The sequence below is a fragment of the Simochromis diagramma genome, unplaced genomic scaffold (genome assembly GCF_900408965.1).
Source record: "Simochromis diagramma unplaced genomic scaffold, fSimDia1.1 OVJJ01000802.1, whole genome shotgun sequence".
In the NCBI taxonomy this organism is placed as follows: Eukaryota; Metazoa; Chordata; class Actinopteri; order Cichliformes; family Cichlidae; genus Simochromis; species Simochromis diagramma.
This window is the reverse complement of record NW_024387492.1, coordinates 21,868,190-21,887,456: the sequence shown is the minus strand read 5'-3', so window position 1 is coordinate 21,887,456 and position 19,267 is coordinate 21,868,190. Positions and strand designations below refer to the sequence as shown.

Genomic DNA, 19,267 nt, shown 5'->3' with positions numbered 1-19,267 from the left:
ATGAACTAGTTTTTCAGCGTCACTCTGAGAAAGGATATTTCTAATTTTAGAGATGTTGCGCAAATGGAAGAAAGCAGTCTTACATATTTGTTTAATATGTGCGTTGAAGGACATGTCCTGGTCAAAAATGACTCCAAGGTTCCTCACCGCGTTACTGGAGGCCAAGGTAATGCCATCCAGAGTAAGAATCTGGTTAGATACCATATTTCTAAGATTTTCAGGGCCGAGTACAATAACCTCAGTTTTATCTGAATTAAGAAGCAGAAAGTTAGCGGCCATCCAGGTCTTTATGTCTTTAAGACATTCCTGCAGCCATCATCGTCGCCATTCTGGTTCTCTGCTTCACCTGCCTCGCTCACTGCCTTTCCCTCTTGGACCCACCGGACTCTCTGCACCCACAACCAATGAGCACTCACCTGGACCTCACCATCTGCCTCCCCCCATGTCGTGACCTGCCTCCGGACAAGTAAGACAAGATAAACTCTAGTTTGCTTACTGTGTTGCCAGTGACACATTATCTGTTGTCTCACACTGTCAGATTTGCCTCCCCGAAACTTCATTCTCTTCCTCAAAATGAATATCCAGTTGAAGGAGCCACACTGGAGGAGATCCACCACCCCTCACAGAAGCACAATTACAAGGACAAAAACAAAACTACTGAAAGATGGAGGATGGTGCAGGGGTGCACAGGAAGATGACCTCAGAGACTGGCCAAATTCTTTAGTTTTACAGCCTGTTCTTAGAACGTTTTCATCACACGTCATACGGCAGTTATGTTTTAATGGTTTTCAAAAGCTGTAGATTAAAAAAAATAATAATAGTGAACACAATTGAAGTGGGTGGAAACATTTCATGGGTGTTTTTTTCCCCAATGAATCCTACAAGTTAACCATAGCTTCAAGATCAAGATGTCATTAAGAAGATTGTGGAAAGTCTTCAGTAGATGTGCACGCGTGGCATGCCATCCATAAATGCTGACATCATCACTGCAGATAGCAACTGCACGTGAATTTTGCTTTTTGAACTTTTCATACCTATTTGCGACTCCACACGCTTTGCTTCTGTCTGGCTGCAGTCTTTGTCAGTGTACCGTAGCCTTCACAAAGCCCATCGCGGGCTAATTATTGCAAAACAACAACAGTCTGCTTCATGTTGCAACACTTGGAATGTCAAGTCATCAATTATGACGGCTTAGCATGTCAGACGGAGAATCTCCTCTATTCTCTCAGGTGGCGGAGGATTTCTCCTTCACTGAACAGATTTTTATTTTAGTGTTAGATCTTTTGTTACGTGATTTTCTTTGAGTTTCTTCTCTCACCTTTCTGTGCATTAATATTCTTGTCATGTCTGTAATTCCAGACAGGTAAGCTTTCTTTGGTGCACAATGTGAAGGGAATTAATTCATCTTTACTGTCGGACAGCCATTCATCCATTTTCTTAACCGGTTATCCAGTTCAGTGTTAGGCCTCGTGCTGTAATAAGTTTGTTACTAAAATGAGGTCTAGGAAACTGCTGTGGAGATTTATCGATGCATACGACAACAACAAAAAAATTCCAATATGTGTGAGGATATTCCACACACTATAGAGTCACTGACCATGCCCATGAAAATTTCCGTAGCTGACCCGTGTATAGCAAACGCATTTTCTGTTAAAGCTGTACAGTCCCCCTTTGCTCTTGGGGGCTCGAGTCCTGCATCGATTCTAACTGGTCAAAACTAAACTAAATGAGGAACAAACTGTGGTTTACTGGTTGACAGTTTCATGCAGACTTTGTCGTTGTTGCAGACAAGACCATGCCATACCCAAACACCTGTAGATTTTTGGCATCCTTGACAAAACACTAGCATATGATGCTCAAATGAAATGAGGTTGAAATTGGAGTTGTAGTGATGGGTAATAAGATCTTACTACAGCAGAAAACAACCTTTGATGACAAAGTCTCTGTTCCAGTTTCACCTTGACACCTTTCTCCTATTTGGTGAGGGAAATTCTCTTACTAAATAAGAGAGGGTAGACACACTTTGGCAAGCTTTGGGACATGTTGAATTTCTCAGATGTAAACAGAAACATGAATCAACATCTTCTTATATTTATTTCACTGTCAGATGGATGCACCAGGATTTTGTCCATCATTCACTGGTAAATGGGCCTGTACAGTTTCAGTCATTTTTCTTTTTTTTACTAAGATAGTCCTGAAATTAATTGGTAAGTGCATGTAGTGTCATCCATATAATACACAAAATTATGGTCAATAAACCTATGCTAAAAAAGTCTGCAATAAGTCAAATTCACTGTTAAAAATTTTGTTGTGGTAATTTTCAATTTATTAAAAAGATTAATTATTTATTTGTTATATATATAAATTAATTTAATAATTTAGGCGCTGTATTTTTCAACCAGCCATTGATTTTAAATAAAGATTTTCTGTTAAAGGATGATGTGCTGGCAAAAACCACCAGGCATTTTCCTTTTATTTATTTATTCATTTATTTATATATATAATTGGATGGTGTAGATTGAATTAAATTAAATTTTATTTATATAGCGCCAAATCACAACAACAGTCGCCTCAAGGTGCTTTATATTGTAAGGTAGACCCTACAATAATACATACAGACAAAAACTCACCAATCATATGACCCCCTATGAACAAGCACTTTGGTGACAGTGGGAAGGAAAAACTCCCTTTTAACAGGAAGAAACCTTTTAAAAGGGGTGAAAGAAGTGTGTGGCTAAAAGTCAGTGCAGACTTGCTGCACTTCAATTTTTGACTGGTTTTGAACAGCACTCATGAACATGTATAGAGAGGCTACAGGAGCCAGACTGGACCTGGTCCAAACCTGACGCTTTATTAAAGCCCACAGGAAATCACTTCATCTTTATTAGAGTGGAAGTGACTCCCTTGAATTTCAAACATATCCATAAAACCATAGATGTCACAACTATGGACAGCAACGGAATATTAGTCTATTAGTTGGAATAATAGTCTTTCCAATATATTAAAAACAAATTTAATTACACAAATTAAACATGTAATCCAAGTGGTATATTTCTACTTACTGAGATCCAGTCATCAATGAACTTACCTAGTTCAGGGAGCCTATCACAGCAGTCACTGGGGTAAGAGGCGGGGCTACACAGGTCACCAGTCTATCACAGCGCTATTTATTTAGATTAAACTTATATTGGTTCTCTTATCTGACTATGGGTATGTTGGCTGACAAACATCATTGTGCAGAAGTAAGTGTTTGTTTAATGCATGTTTGACTTTGAATGACGTTTGGTAGTTGATTGCTTGCACATTTTGCAGAAAAGCGTGTTATAAGGGCCTGCCCAACCCATTTTAAAACCATTACTTTACAAATAACCTGCCAAATTTCTGTTCTCCAAACAAAGCCACATGGCACTACATTTAAACAAATCAAAAGAGAAAGCATTCCCTTTTACAGACAAAGCATTGCATGATAATGCAATGATTGACGTTGGAAAATCACAAACATAACTGGCACACAAAGTCAGCTTTGAGTTCCCACAGATCTCACCTGGACATCTTCCTTCTTGAAAAAAAAAAACCTTTTGTTTTTTCCAGTCTGATAGCATCTCTAATGAATAGCTGCTTGTACAGCAGGGTGCTGACAGACAGACAGACATAACAAATCTGTGAGCGATGAGGAAATGCGTCAGATGGGCAATCTCAGATCCATCTTAGCTATCTGACTGTCATCTGTTTTTCCTCACACCCAGCTGGCGTGCCATCTTTCACCTTGAACCCTCCCACAGCGTGGTTCTCTGCTGCCACCCAGGTTTTTCTGGCCAGCACTTTTCTCCTGTCTTTGTGTTACTGTGAACGTTTTGATTTGTTGCTGATGGCAGCTGGTGATAGATAATGCCATGTGGGTATCTTTGTGCTTGTTTTCCAAGCACCAAGGTTGAACGATTGGTTGATATTTTGCTGAGATTGAATTTTGGGTTGGGACCAGCCTCACTACCTTCAAAAATGCAGCAAAATATAGAAATATTTCCATACGATTGAACTGTTTTCTTGAGTACATATGAATACTGTGAAGTCTGTTGCCCCGGAATAAAAAAAACCCATCAGGATGCTGCACATTTCCATTGTATAACACAGAATATTTTCCTTGGTGACTGCAAAAATTTATGGGAATATCAGTGCTGGAGTTCAAATCATCAATCGCATGTGTGTGTCAGTTATTTTGTATTTTGTACCTTGTGTTGAGGTTTAGCTAAGGCAGCAAAAGGACACACAGTGACTGAGAGGTCAGTGTTCGTGTTCATGATAGTTAAATGTTGACTACAGCACATTTTTTATCCATGCAGTGCCAAAAGCAGGCAAGAACCTGTCAAGACGAGAAAACTGGGTGAGGACATGTAATTATTTTCAAGCAATATATGAAGATTACAGTAGGAATGCTAAAACAACAATATAAATGCAATTATTATAGCCCTGCAATTCCCTACTGACGACTTGTCCAGGGTGTACCTGCCCTGTAACGCTGCATTGGTGAAGCACAGATGGATAATTTCAACCAAACACCTGAAGCTTTTATACAGTCTGTACAGTATAGAGCCATCACCTGGTTGGCACGCCATAAAGTAATGGTTCAGTGCTCGCAAAATCAATTCTTTACTGTAATATAACATGTTTGTTTTTTCTTGGTTGTGAAAACAGACCAGTGGCTCCATTCTAGCTATCATCCACAGACAAACCAAATCAACCACCTCACTCACCAAGTATATAATCCTCTGGGACATTTCTGTGGAAGTCCTGTCTGTGGCCTCACCTGGAATAATCTATCGCTCCACTTGTCCACTTTGTTTTTGTCTTTAGTGCCAATTTGGGATCAGACAGAGTCATAAAGGAGGAGGATGCCTGGTATGCCTAGAGAGGCCTACAAGTCACTACCGTATGCGTACGTGCAGATCAGTCAGATCCACCTCTCACTCAGTTTCGCTTCAAAAATGCCAACACGGTGACAATAAAAACACTTCACTCAAATCTTTATAATGAGACCTCACTAACAAATGAGTGACATCACAGTTTTGTATGGAGCCTATGGCGCTGACCCTGTAAAGGACTGGCGACCTGTCCAGGGTGTACCTTGCCCAATCAAATGGAGTATTATTGTCTCCAGCAGGAAGGCAGAGATGAATATTAAACCGAGCCATCCTTAGAAGGTTTTGGTATCTGTATATTGTTGACACTTTGTTGCTCTTTCTTTAGCGCAAACAATACAGCTTACACTTGTTCTCATGCATTTTTGACTTTTTTCGCTCACAAATTTGTGAGATTAAAAAAATGTGTTATTTCTATTATAACTGATGTTACTATTTATGCTGCTTGATTTTTCCAGATTTATGAGATTTTTTCTGAAAAAAAATTCATAAATTCATACATTTATTTCTTAAATTTTAGTTTTTTTTATTCTAATAAATTTATTATGTTAACTTTTTTGTCAAAAATTAATCGCACTTTTAACACCTTTAACAGCTTCTCAAAGTTCACAGTTATATGGTAAATAAATGGGGAGAAGAATATTCACATACCTTACAGGAATTATATCCTAAACCATAGGTGTCAAACTCTGGCCCGCGGGCCAAATTTGGCCCGCAGCCTAATTACATTTGGCCCGCGAAGCCAAACCAAATTACTATTAGAGCTGGCCTACTGGTATTATACAGCTAATATATATATTGTTTAGTATTAAGCTTTGCTTGTTCCATATTCAGTTTTCCAGCAAAACTTATTTGAGTCCATAAGAAAAGATTCATTCTTATATCTGGAGGAAGATTTTTTTTTCAATAAATATTAACGTTAGCCCGCGACTTTGTTCCAGTTTTGAATTTTGGCCCACTGTGTATTTGAGTTTGACACCCCTGTCCTAAACTATGAACAAAGAAGCACCTTTTCTTTCTTTAGGTAAAGTCGGTCTAAAGTCAGTGTTAGAATACCTGGGCTGTGGGTTGCTGGGTGTCTCTGCCTATCAGCACATCTTTTACCTGTGCTGCTGATCTGTTAATCCCCCCTTTAGATCTAATGGGAGGATCTGGGCTTAGAAACATCAACAGAAACTCTCACAATATTTGACCTTTAGGTTAACATCGAAAGGCTTTTAAAATAGTTGAGGAGAGAGGAGGAGGTGGAGATGAAGCGGTTTTTCAGGCTAAATGAAAATCTCGGGTTTCACGGTAAAATGGAGGTGACGGACCTTCCCCCTGTTGGTTAAAGATGCCATGCTGCTGACATATCATAAACTGTGACCTGTGGCTGTAATAACTTTATTTCACCAGTTTAACTAGTAACTAGCATAAGTACAGTTTGAGAGACTGTGCATTGTTGTGTCTTGTTCCTGACATTTTCAACTGTTCCAACGAGAGTTAAGACTTTTTTTCACCTGCACAGGTTTCCTCTTTAAAGGTCCAGTGAAGCGTGCCGAGCTGCTGCTGTGCGCCGATGCTCGCCAGGCATGTTGCAGCTGGTTTGGAGGCCATGGAAAAGAAAGTGAAATATGCTCATTTATGTTCCATAACTGAGCAGTTTTGTGGTGACTTTGTGTTGTTTGCAGGCTTGCTTTTATGTGTCTTGTGTTTTTCTTTTTCTTTTTTAAAAGAAAAACACACATTTCAAAGCACAAGACAGCATCTATCAATCTCATCTAATCTATAATCTCCAAAAGAATCAGATGGAAAGGTAAAAATCTGTTTAGAGTTGTTCCTTGTTGGTTGGGCGACACCTGGTGGTAACAGCAGGTGGTTTTCAAGGTAGAAGTGCTCACACAGAGTCCTTGGATTGTTGGATTGTTTCGCTGGATTAATATAATAATAATAATAATAATAATAATAATAATAATGGATTGCATTTATACAGCGCTTTTTGGGGCCCTCAAAGCGCTGTACAATTCCACTATTCATTCACTCTCACATTCACACACTGGTGGAGGCAAGCTACAGTTGTAGCCACAGCTGCCCTGGGGCAGACTGACAGAAGCGAGGCTGCCATATTGCACCATCAGCCCTTGTGGGGTCTTTACTTTATGTGAGTGGTAAGTATCAAATTAAGAGCCACATGAAACCAGGGACTAAGACTCTGAACGTTGTGGCTGATCAGCATATAGTCTTTCTAGTGAAGCATTCAAAGCCAGTCAGGTCTAACAGTGTTTGGTCGGCCCAGTTTAACCTGTACGAGCTTCTGAAGATGTCAGGTTAATTGTTGACTGTGATTTACAGAAGGAGTGACTGTAAGTGAAGCTCTGTGATAAACTGGTGACTACAGACTTTGTATAAAAGTTGGATGAACTCAGAATGAGGTTGTGACTGGTTTTGGACATTTTAAAGCTATTATGATGTTGGTTTGCTTGTGCATATTTGGACAAAAAGAGGACTGTAAGACTTGCTAGCTTAGATGACAAGGTTTAATACACAAGCACAGATACATTACATGGACAAAAGCACCAGGTCACACCTCTTAATCTTTGAATTCACGTGTTTTCAACACCTATGCAGTCTGCCTTTAGAGACATTTGTAAAGAATGTTCGAATGAGCTCGCTGAATTTGAGCCTGGTACTCTGGATGCAATGAGTGAGGTTTTTCTCTTTCCTAGCTTCCACAATCAACTGTAAGTGGGATTATTGCAAAGGGGAAGTGTTAGGAACCACAGCAGTTAGTTGACTTTTTTTGTTGTTGTTTTTGCTCCAAAGTTCAGCATTAGAGGAATTGTGTTGAAAACATGTTTTATGAAATCTTTTTATGGATTAGAACAAAATTAAATTAAATTAAATACTGCAAACATTCTGACAACACTCTGCATCTAATCATTAATTATAATGAATCTCTGGCTCTTGTCAGCAATTTCTCTGCATCATTGTAAGTTTAATACCTTACAATGTAAATCTGTTGTTGTGATTTGATGCTGTATGAATCAAACTGAAGTGAATTGACTGAGATAAGAATTAGAAAATCCTGAATGGATGACTCAAGTGCTGCTCATCATTCCTTTAACAGCTCCTGTGATACAAGTGTGTGTAGAGGATGTTCAGTGTCTGTGTTAATAAAAAACAAATTTAAATTCTTTATTGCAATAATTTGATTGATATCTCCTACTTCATAAGGAATGATTTGACTGGATTGTAAAAACTAATCAAAATCAATGACCTGGGACATAAATGCCAGTGTTTGCTGGGACTTTATTGAAAATGTCTCTTTAAGTAACCTTTTTCTTTATTTATTCTCATATTTCTTTATTTAAACTCATTTTAGGCCACGGGTCACAAACCGATCTCAAGCGTAAATAACTAAATATTTTAAAAAATCGCCCAGAGTAGAAAAGCATCCTGTACTCCACTGTTTCTTCTTTTTAAAAAAGTCTTCTTTTCCCTTTTCTTGTAAATAATCATCAATATCTTCCATCTTTATGATTTAAACAACTTGTCTACACTGAAAAAAGGCCATGTTGGATTTACTTGATTCAATAGTGGACATTGGTTGCACACAAATTTTTTGCTTTGGCAGAAACTTAAACAATTGAGTTAAATCAACACAACTTTTTCATATGTAATAAACATGTGCATTTTGTGTTCATAAAACACGATTGAAACATGTTTAGATGAAGTATGTTGAGCTCTTGGAATATTTTAATCCTTCACAATTTTGTCATTTTATTTCAACACTATTCAATAACTTTTACCCCAGTACTACTTGGTCACTTAAATACTACATGTTGTCTTCATATTACATAATGTTCAACAAATTCTAGAGTCTGGTTACCATAAAGATTGAATGGATCTACAATAGCTACCATCCTCCTAACCTTATTCTGGTGCAGGGGGGCTGGGAAATAACCCTGAAGTGATAGGTTACAAGGCAGGACAACTCACAAGTCTATCACAAACCACCATTTGCACTTACATTCACAGGTAATTTAGAATCACCAATTAACCTAACTCTAACAACTGCTTGACTTTTAACTGTGGGACAAAACCAGAATACCCAAAGAGAACCCAGTCCAACCTAGCCAGATTGTGGATTTGAACCCAGGACCTTCTTAACGTGAAGCAACAGCACTAACCACCATGCCACCAATCCAGACTTAATGAAAGGAGGAAAGCTATGATTTCAAGGCTTGATGCAGAATTCTTTTGTACGTTTTTGTCCTTGACAGGTTAAACCACAATAAATAGCAATAGCATACATGTGGTGTGTGTGTAGTTGTCTGCCTCTTATAACTCCAGTGATTTTCCTGCAGTTTGACATCTCGTGCGATCTTGTGAATTTCATGAGTTCAGCAACTAACCACTCTCACTAGATTGTATCATGTCATCTCAACAAGAACAAATTAAGTTGTTGAATTTCGTACAGATTCTTCATGATTTAATTACATTCATAGAAACATGAAATTATTGTGTTTAAATTACAAGTTAGACTTTTTTAATGCAACAACCACCCAATTTACTTAGAGGCGGCTGCTCGATTTGACTGAGATGGATGCCTTCCTGAAACCACGATCCAAAGCGTGCGAGACTGAAATCCCGTGCGGTGTCGCAGTAAGTTATTGACTTACTTCACTCGAACATGATATGAACAATTTAATCTAGCCTCTCTGCATATCATGTAGTTTCTACACTATATAGTTACACTTAACTTTAAAGCATGAGGCACTTATGTTAAATACACGCAAGATGCTTACGTAAATCCAAGAGTTGGCCAATCCCTTTTTTTCAGTGTAGCTCTAAGCGCCTTGAGGCGACTTTTGTTGTGATTTGGCGCTATATAAATAAAATTGAATTGAATTGAATTGAATTAAAAATAAAATGTGCTGTGAGGCTAGCATCACCAGTAAAAATGAAGAATATATTTCAATGAAAATTTGGAGTAGTTTGTGACCTCACTGGACCCTTTGGTGGCCAGGGTTTGGCCCCCATGCCAGATGTTTGACACCACTTCTATATAGCTCTATGTCAAGGATCCAGTTAGCACCTTTATTTTTGTAAGTGTATCTGTAAATGTGCCTTGCAGGTTGCATGAAACGATCTTGTCAGGGAGTTTAGAAAGCCGTGAGTTGGGCACTGACAGATCTGCGGTCACGTCGTGGCAGATTACATCACGTGGCCCTTCCGCCCGCCTCAGCAGCCCTGAAAGGACTGAATGGAAAACCCACAAGATGAAACAACCCGTATCTGAATGTGGGTCCATTGAAATATACAAGGATTAAACACCTGGGTGGTGCAGAGAGAAAACGCCGGAGCGATGGAAGTAAAAGCAGTCGAGTGACAAATGGGGAGCTTAAAGGTATAGTTCGGATTTTTAAATAAAGACATAACATCATGGTAAAGTTAGCTGTGAAAGTTGTAGTAAACAGAAAAATGAAGCTGTTCACCACTGGGAGAACCCCAACCTTTCACCCACATCTTCTCAGTTCTGGACCACACAGGGCTTCGTGTCAATGTGTCCGGTGTTTAAATGCTCCCAGCAGAGGAAGACGAGGTCAGGAAGCAGCGCATCGCTAAAAATGGCCTCAAGAAACCAAACACACTCCTGTTATCCACAGTAAGAGCTTAGTTTAACCAGTGAGCCTTATTTTAATTATGAAAAGAAACATGCTTGTAAGAGACGATTGAAAATAAGATGTTAGGTTTATTCAGAATCAGGAGGCAGCTGCATGGAAGATTTTTGGTTTTACTCAAGGTTACATCAAGGTTACATCAGCTTGACACAGAAAACCGTTCAAAATTCTTCTTTATTATAGCATTAAACTTACAAAGTCTTTCAAGTAATTGAACTTTCTCACTTTCAGTATCCAAACCTGCCATGCCAGCTTCCTTCCTCTCAGTGTTCATGGTCTTTTGGATCTTTTCAACCCCCAAATAGGTTTTTTCTCTGATTTCTGGAGGTCCAGAGAGCCATAAGTGTGTTTTAATGTTGCTCCAAATAAAATCAAAGAGTCTGAGAAAGCTCTGCAAAAATGATGCTATTCAACTTGTACTGTTAATAATATGGTAAGTTTTCAGTTTTACATGTCAGGGTTGGAATCACTGAGAAAAGATCTAATCAATAAACATTTTCAAGCCCTCTGGGGCAGGATACTTGTTATCATTTTTATTGCATTTTATCAATGCAGCAAGTTTGGTTTGAATGTAACATTTTATAAAAAGCTCAGCTGCTGAAAAGAAAAAACGATTTTATGCAGTGATGCTACAAAGTTACTGTTATTGCAGTAGGAACATAAAGCAAGCCTGATTTTTATTGATTCATTTGTTTGCATTTTTATTTCCAGTCTTTTAGCTTAAAATGTGTTTAAATTTTGTGGAAATATTGAGATTGAGGTTGGGCAGCATAGATGATGATAGGAACACCTGTTTAAAACATTAGTAAAGCTTTTAGAAAATGTTTTGTTACATTTATGAGACTACTGATGAACCACAACACCTGCCAGATGTTCTTTTAGGCATCATGCTGCCCCAAAATAGCTCTAATCTGTTGTGCAGGGACAAGGGATCGGATCCTGAAGGTCCTGTGGGGTCCTGTGTAGCTCAGCCTTGTTCTGGAACATCCTGGTTGATGTTTAATCAGACTGGGAGTAACAAACATATCGAATGACATATCTAAGAAATTGACTTCTGCCTGTACTCAATGACAAACTCTGAAAATTTTAAAAAAAAAATGCCTCACATAGAAAACCGTTTAGATTAACACTTAAACCTGGTTTTCCCATCAACCTGCAGCCTTCTGATGGGTGGTCTATACTTTTGGTGGTGTTTCCCCAATGTGTGACCCCTACTGGTGCTCATGACCCCCCTGTGACCTTCTAGGAGTCACTGTGGGGAATGAAACAGATGTCAGAGAGTTTCTTTATGAGTTTCTAATGTGGAGAGTCCCTCGGCTCCTGTTTAACATCAGCCGTTTGTTTTCAGAGGCATTTGTTTCTGTGCCGCTAACCTGAGAAAAAGACTTATGCTTAGAGATGAATGCAGAGGCTGAAGGTGCTGAAACATTTGTGATCCTGGAAAACATCTGATCATTTCCTCCACCACTTGTCTCTTTGTACAAAAGACAAAACCTTTTCTTCTTCTTCTTTTTCTGACCTGTGCAACTTTTAAGAGACACTACTCCTAAAGTCTGCATGCTAAAGTCCATTTGGACAAGAATCGAACCCAGAAACTATCCCTGATGTGTCGTTGACGTGGTTATCCATCCACCCATTTTCTGACGCTTATGTGGGTGTTGGAGCAGCAGTCTAAGCCAGGGGTGTCCAACTCCAGGCCTCAAGAGCCAGGGTCCTGCAGGTTTTAGATATCACCCTGGGTCAACACACCTGAATTAAATGATTAGTTCATTACCAGGCCTCTAGAGAACTTCAAGACATGTTGAGGAGGCAATTTAGCTATTTAAATCAGCTGTGTTGGATCAAGGACACATCTAAAACCTGCAGGACACTGACCCTTCAGGCCTGGAGTTGGACACCTATGGTCTAAGCAGAGATGCCCAGGCCTCCCTCTCCCAGCCACTCCACCAACTCTTCTGAGAGGAGGTCAGCTCATTTCCAAGAAACAACAAAGACCTCTTCCCGGGTCTACCCCAGTGTCTCCTCCCAGTTGAACGTACCCAAAACACCTCAATGGGCTCCTTTCTGTGTATCCATGTAACTATGTAAATATGTAACCACTTAAGAAGAGAAATCTCTTTTTGGACTCACTCAAAACAAAAACTTCTGATTTCTGGACTCCATTGTCCAACAGACTAATAAAATATAATTTTACTCACCAAAACAGAAAGCAGCTCCCTAACGAAGCTTTTTAAGCTTCTGTTTCAGCTTTTAAGCTGACATTTTAACACGGGACCAGTGAATCTGCTGCTGAAAGCTGGAATCACACTGAAAGGCAAAGAAACACGTTCTCATCCAGCTCCAGTGCAGATTTGTTACATATGTGTAGAGCATCACGAGTAAAACAACTGCCGTTCAGAACTTAAAAATATAAAAAAGAAATAATTAATAAATAATTAAAATATATGAAAGTCTGTAATATCTGTGAGAACAGAGCAAATCTCCGTCTCAGGTAACGACATCAAAATGCGTCCTGCTCTCTTTGGCATGAAAATATTGTCACCTTGATCTAAAGTCTGGAAAAACAGTAAAAATTCCTCACCTGCACTAAAGCGGTGCAGTGGCTTTGCTGCAGGTTATAATAGCACGCATCAGAGCGAGTGAAACACGCTTTATAACAGGAGGCCAGACTCCTGTCCCGCCCTGCTCTCTGGGTTACTGAAGAGTGCAATAAATCAGTCGCAATTCATCCAGAATTATGCTGCATGGATGCTGACTTACATCAATAGAGGAGCACAAATTGCACCTACACTGGGCCTTTAAAGGGGCTACCTGTTAGATTCTGGATTGGCTTTAAAAGCCACTGTACTGCTTCAGACTAGCTCTCACTCAGGTCCCTCAGATCTGCTCAAACTGCCGGAGCAGCTTTCTATAGAGGGTTGTCAGAGGAACATGTCGAGATGAACTTTACTGTTTTCAGTATTTACCTTGTATTTCAACTGTTTATTTATTATAACATTTAAAAATGAATGTTATAATAAATAAAGATTTCTATACATTTAATAAACATCTTACATTTTTCTTCCTTTTCATATCTTTTCTATAGTTCTCACTCCCTGCCCAATTGATTGTTCGGATGTTTAGGTTAGAAAAATTATATACATTTTTTTTGTTAGTGGTTAATGTTAAGAAAAATGTAACTGGTCTGTAAATATATTAACAATGATTTTTTATAAGTTTAATAATGTTATGCTATCATTTATTAACGCAATGTTTACAGACAGTTTTGAAATAATCTTATTGTTTGCTTGTTTGATAGTTATAAAACACTTCAGTAATTTCTTTTTATCTTTATCTATCTTTATTCTGTTTTTCACTTATTGATGATTAATTTGTAACTCTTAATTTTATTTTTTCTTAGGTTTCTTTTGAATAAATGTATTTGTTTAATATACTTTATTTTGTTCAAACATTTCAAACAATTTGTATTCATTTGATTCTTTTTTTGCTTTTTTCTAACCACCATGCTCCGACATGTTTTCAGTATACCTTTCTTATTTCTTGTCTTTATTCTGTTTTGTTTTATCAACACTTGACATTTTCACTATTCAGTTTTTCGTGTAATATTTATTGTTTGCCAATTTTATTGATTTCTTATCTTTTATTTTTGCAGCCCTTAATTTTCTCATTTAAGTGTGTGTGTTCATGCGTAATTTTTTTATTTACTTTTTGAATTGCATTTGATTAGTTTGACAGGTGCAGTATAAATAAAGGTTGACTGATTGATTAGCTGCAGAAATGCTGATGTGTGTGGGACTCGCGGCAGCTTTTTCAACACTCACGTTTCCATCATGTCTGGTGACAGAAAACGAACTTTAATCAACTCTTAACAGGTGGAAAGGTCTATTCATAACCTCACAGGGTTTGGCACTCATGGCAAAACAGAGCCTACACACAAAATAACTTATTTTAAATTCTTTGTATTACTAATTTACTCCTCAAAATTATGGCTGACTTATCAACATACATAACCAACATAAAAGTAGCTATAATACATGATTGGAGTCTTCCTGTAAAACACAAAACATTTACACATTTTGTTGTTGCAAAGGTCAAACACCATCATTTCATCTCAGTATAATTCTAAACACTGTACCCACTGATACGACTGAAGCGAATGATACAAGTCAGATTTCATAATGGCAAACAGTTCATGTAGGACATATTTCAAGTCTTTGCTTTTGTTACTCTTGCAGTGAGGTTCAGCTTTTATAGCCGGGCCTTGTTAACCCTTCTGCACTTTTATATCTTCATATATACGCTCTCTACCTGCTTACAGGCAGCATCCTGTTGAACTTGACTCCTTGAGGCTCTGCAGGGTGGAGGCCTGCAGTAAACCTGTGGTCCAACATTAAAGGAGACGACTGATCAACAGCAGATGAGGTCGCTGACGCTCTGATCTGACGTCGCATGTAGCCGGTTTTACAAAGGCGAGTGAAGCCCGGAAACACGGCGCCATTTATCTCATAAATCAGCAGGACAGTAACCAAACACTGGACCTGTGGGTGGATGTAATGTCTCCCAGTTACTCTGCAACTGGGAATAAAAACTGCAGCTGGTATCTCAAAACAAAACAGAAATGAAGGTGCAGCACATACGAGGGTTTTCTGATAATCTTGTATTCCAGATGAATTTAATATAAAGTCTTGGTTGCTGTCGGTTGAAACACCTGAATGCGCAAGTTAAATATGGGATTTCCAATCAGATCAAGCATTGTACCAGTATCATTGTGACTGAATGTTTCCAGTGCAACAACAAGTAAGTTGTCTCATTAATGAACCAATACTGTAGGTGCAAGACGAAAGCAGCTCCAACACACATGGAGGCATGGCTTTGCTGATGCTGTACAAAAAGTGCACTGAAACCTTAAATTGTACCAGGTAGAAACATCAAAGTACTAGATTTCAACAGGCCACAAAAATTAAACCTAAAAATACAGATTTTATCATTAGAATGACAACATATAGACTTAGAAGACTAATCGACATAATATAAGAGCCAGCAGAGGACTGTCACTTGCTTTTTAAGTCTCTGTAGGGAGTTGTGAGTGAAAGTCAGAGTACATCAGCAGTTTCTGGAATAGTGAGACCAGCTCATCTGGTACTGACAACGATGCCATGTTAAAAGTCACTTAAAACATATTTCTTCCATATTTCTGATGCTCAGTTTGAACTTCAGGTAGACACGGTGAAGAAGACTCTGTCTGAGTCACTGTCATGCCTGACTGGATACTGAAGGAAGTGACCAGTGAGCAAAAAATGTAGCTTTGGTGGAATTAAACTGCTGTTCAGGCAACCTGTGACTCAAATTTGAGCGAGAGCAGTGGATGAATGCTCTAATTGTGTTTAATTTGTGTTGTATTTGTATACAGTATATTCATTTTGTTTTCTTTGCTCATTTCAAACATAGTTTAATAAGTTTTTAGTTGAAACCCATTTTTGTATACAGCACTTAGTTTTGAGTACTGTTACTGTTTTTTTATTTATGAGGATTTAGTGCATGTGTAGCATCCATTTCATTGTTTTGAGGCAGCTGAATAGTGTAGTGGTAAGACCACACACCTTTGGAGTCAAAGTCACACGTTGAATTCCCTCCCAGTATCCCGTAAGGGTCCTGGCTAGGCCCCCCATGCCAAACACCAAACCCTGGAATGGCGCGGCTACGTCTGCAGCCTGTCCACAGCTCGGACACGACACAGTTCACTACATGTTGTATTCTGTATGATTGTGTACGTGACCAGTGAAGCTCCTTTCGCTTCTATTATGTTTATTCAAATGTTTAGTAATAAATATGAAGTGAAAAAAAGTGTTTGATCACAAGTTATTTTGTTTAAAAGAATAGCTCTATATAGCTTTATTATCAGTTTGACCTTCAGATCAATCTTTACCTCAAAGGAGAGGTCAGAGGTCAAATGTGACATATTTTAAATCTTTTCTATATGTTAATAATGCACACCACAGTTAGGTATAAGGCTTTTTGTCAATTTATGACCAACAAATTATAAAGCTGACATTGAAACCTCGGCCAAATTTAAATGGATTGTTAACATGACCCTGCTCTACACCCCTACAAAGTTTTATCAGAATACACCCAAAACTTTTCCAACTATCATGCTCATACAGAGAGGAACAGCAGCCTCACAACAAACTTGTTGTATCCTGAGCTTAACCTGAGCGGTTGCTATGCTGGGTAAAAAACAACAAAAAAACAAAAACTTGAAACAGACAGTGCCACATCAGAATTCTTCTTCTGCGTTGAAGTTCAGCACTTTTGAACACCCATCCATCCACCACGCCCTCCTCGCAAAGCTGACTTCGTGGCTTTAACATGTACAGTCATTCAACACGATTATTAAAATGTAAAAGACGTAGGTGACACCACAAAACCCACATAAAACTGCCCTCACACTAACTCTCACTCTCCCCTTAGTGCCGGACTCCTCTGCAGATATCTTTCTGCAAGCGTTGTAGAGCGATGTGTAATGGAGAAATGCGGACGGACCACCCACCCTGCCGAACCTGAAACTGGGTCCACAGAGGCCAGTTACTCTGTTTCCACAGGTCACTCATGTCCGACTTGTTAAATTTGTGAACCAGGAAGAAGACGGCGTGTTCAAGCTACAGCTGAACAAAGACATCTGCTGTGCAAAAAGGAAAACGGAATTAAAACGTAAAACTCCGATCAGAAAAGCATCTTTTCCTGACTCTTCATAAACAATTTCAGCTTCCAAAGCAGCGCGTAGGCCCGACAGCACAGTCTCATAAATCTCCTCTGAGATGAGTTACAGCAGCTCGGGGACGCTTTGGTGTGTCAGACGAGGGGCAGGCATGTGAAAATAGCCAAGATCATCACGCCATCGCTCATGGAGAATGTCCAACCACGCAAAGAAATAGTCCCACTGAGGATTTTCTGACATTTGCAGCTATGTATCATCAGTCTGAATTCATGAGAGAAGCTCTCCTGCAGAAGTCTGAAGAATTGGATTTTATTCTTTTATCCATGTGCTGGAAGAGGCAGGCTTATATAGAGTGTGAACATTCAAAATCTGCCACATTCCCATTAATTAGACACCAAAACACTTAAAAAAGGAGCCTTGTTTAAACATAAAGATAGCTCTCTCTAAAACTTCAAAATGTGGAAAATTTATGAGCCAACATAAGAAAACATTTGACTTAAAAACAAATAAATAAAATAAAGGATTTAAGTGAGATCTGCGCTTTATTCTCTGCAGTTTGTTTCATTGTTTTTCTTTTTTATTAACATGAATTTTCTTTGTGCTTCTGTCATTTCATACATCTAACCTTCATAACAATGACCATGTCAAAATATAGTATTTAATGAGTGTAGTGGAAACTTTACAGACACACTGAATGATTTATTTTAAACTTTTAAAATAAACTCCATTGTTTTTAAATAGGTACGGCTCACACGCCACAGTTTGTTGCTGTCATGTGAATCATTTGCTTGAAGATTCAAGTTTGTGTCTCTACAGACTGTAATTTTCTCTCGTCATTCTACTTGCCTCTGTTTCTAGAATAATATACTGCAGTTTGTTTGTATAACGCTTATCAAAACTAGTTTCACAAGTGCTCCATGAAAGCACAAAGAATACAAATCATATACATAAGAGTGCACCAAAACCAAAACTACGAACTCTAATGATAAATTATAATATAAGCCATTAGTTTGATGGAGGATGTCTTGGAATGTTAATAAAATAAACAAAAAAAATTAAAACTCACACTTTTAAGAAAGCTAACAGATATAAATAAGTCTATAAAAGTGATTTAAAAGAGGGAAGGTCTTTAAAGCAGGTGGCACGGTGGTTAGCATTGTTGCCTCACAGCAAGAAGGTCCTGAGTTCAATTCCACCATCAGGCCGGGGTCTTTCTGTGTGGAGTTTGCATGTTCTCCCCGTGTTTGCGTGGGTTCCCTCCGGGTACTCCGGCTTCCTCCCACCGTCCAAAGACATGCAGTTTGTGGGGATAGGTTAATTGGAAAATCCAAATTGTCACTAGGTGTGAATGTGAGTATGAATGGTTGTCTGTCCTTGTGTGTTAGCCCTGTGACAGACTGGCGACCTGTCCAGGGTGTACCCTGCCTCTCGCCCTACGACAGCTGGGATTGGCTCCAGCGCCCCCCGTGACCCTGAAAAGGAAAAGCGGTAGCGAATGGATGGATGGAAGGTCTTTAAAGCACTCAGAAGAAGCTCAAAGAAATGGGAAGTCAGAGCTGCGTTATTAAAATCAGCAATATGTTGGCTTTTCTTGGTCCTTGTAAGAAGTCTTGCTGCTGCATTTTCAACAATGTGAAATCTACAACACCGGTTTAATATCTAGCTCCTTCGGTCTGTACGTTCAAGTGTTTCTATGCATTCATAAGCGTGTATGAGTGTGTCATGTATAAAAAGTGATTAAAGGTAAGGAGGTGTGTGATTTGGTTTGTTGTGTTAAAAACTCAGTTAGACTAGATGTAATTCCAGAATTCTGAGTGATGTGTCCTGAAAGACCAATACTAATCTAAGTATCTAATCACTGTGTGATTGAGAAAAGTTGTTGTAGGTTTGATTTATTAGACAAAACCTTTTTTTTACACCTGGAAAAACATGCACAGTGTTTACTAGACACTGAATCCTGTGACTGATTTATA

At 38.7% G+C, this 19,267-nt stretch overlaps 1 long non-coding RNA gene across 1 annotated transcript; it reads left to right on the top strand.

Moving 5' to 3' along the window:
- Window positions 1–314: 314 nt before the first annotated feature.
- Window positions 315–1,727, top strand: LOC120725432. The gene is made up of 2 exons (XR_005694117.1): window positions 315–466; window positions 539–1,727. It is a non-coding gene; the product is annotated as an uncharacterized LOC120725432 (long non-coding RNA).
- Window positions 1,728–19,267: the final 17,540 nt, after the last annotated feature.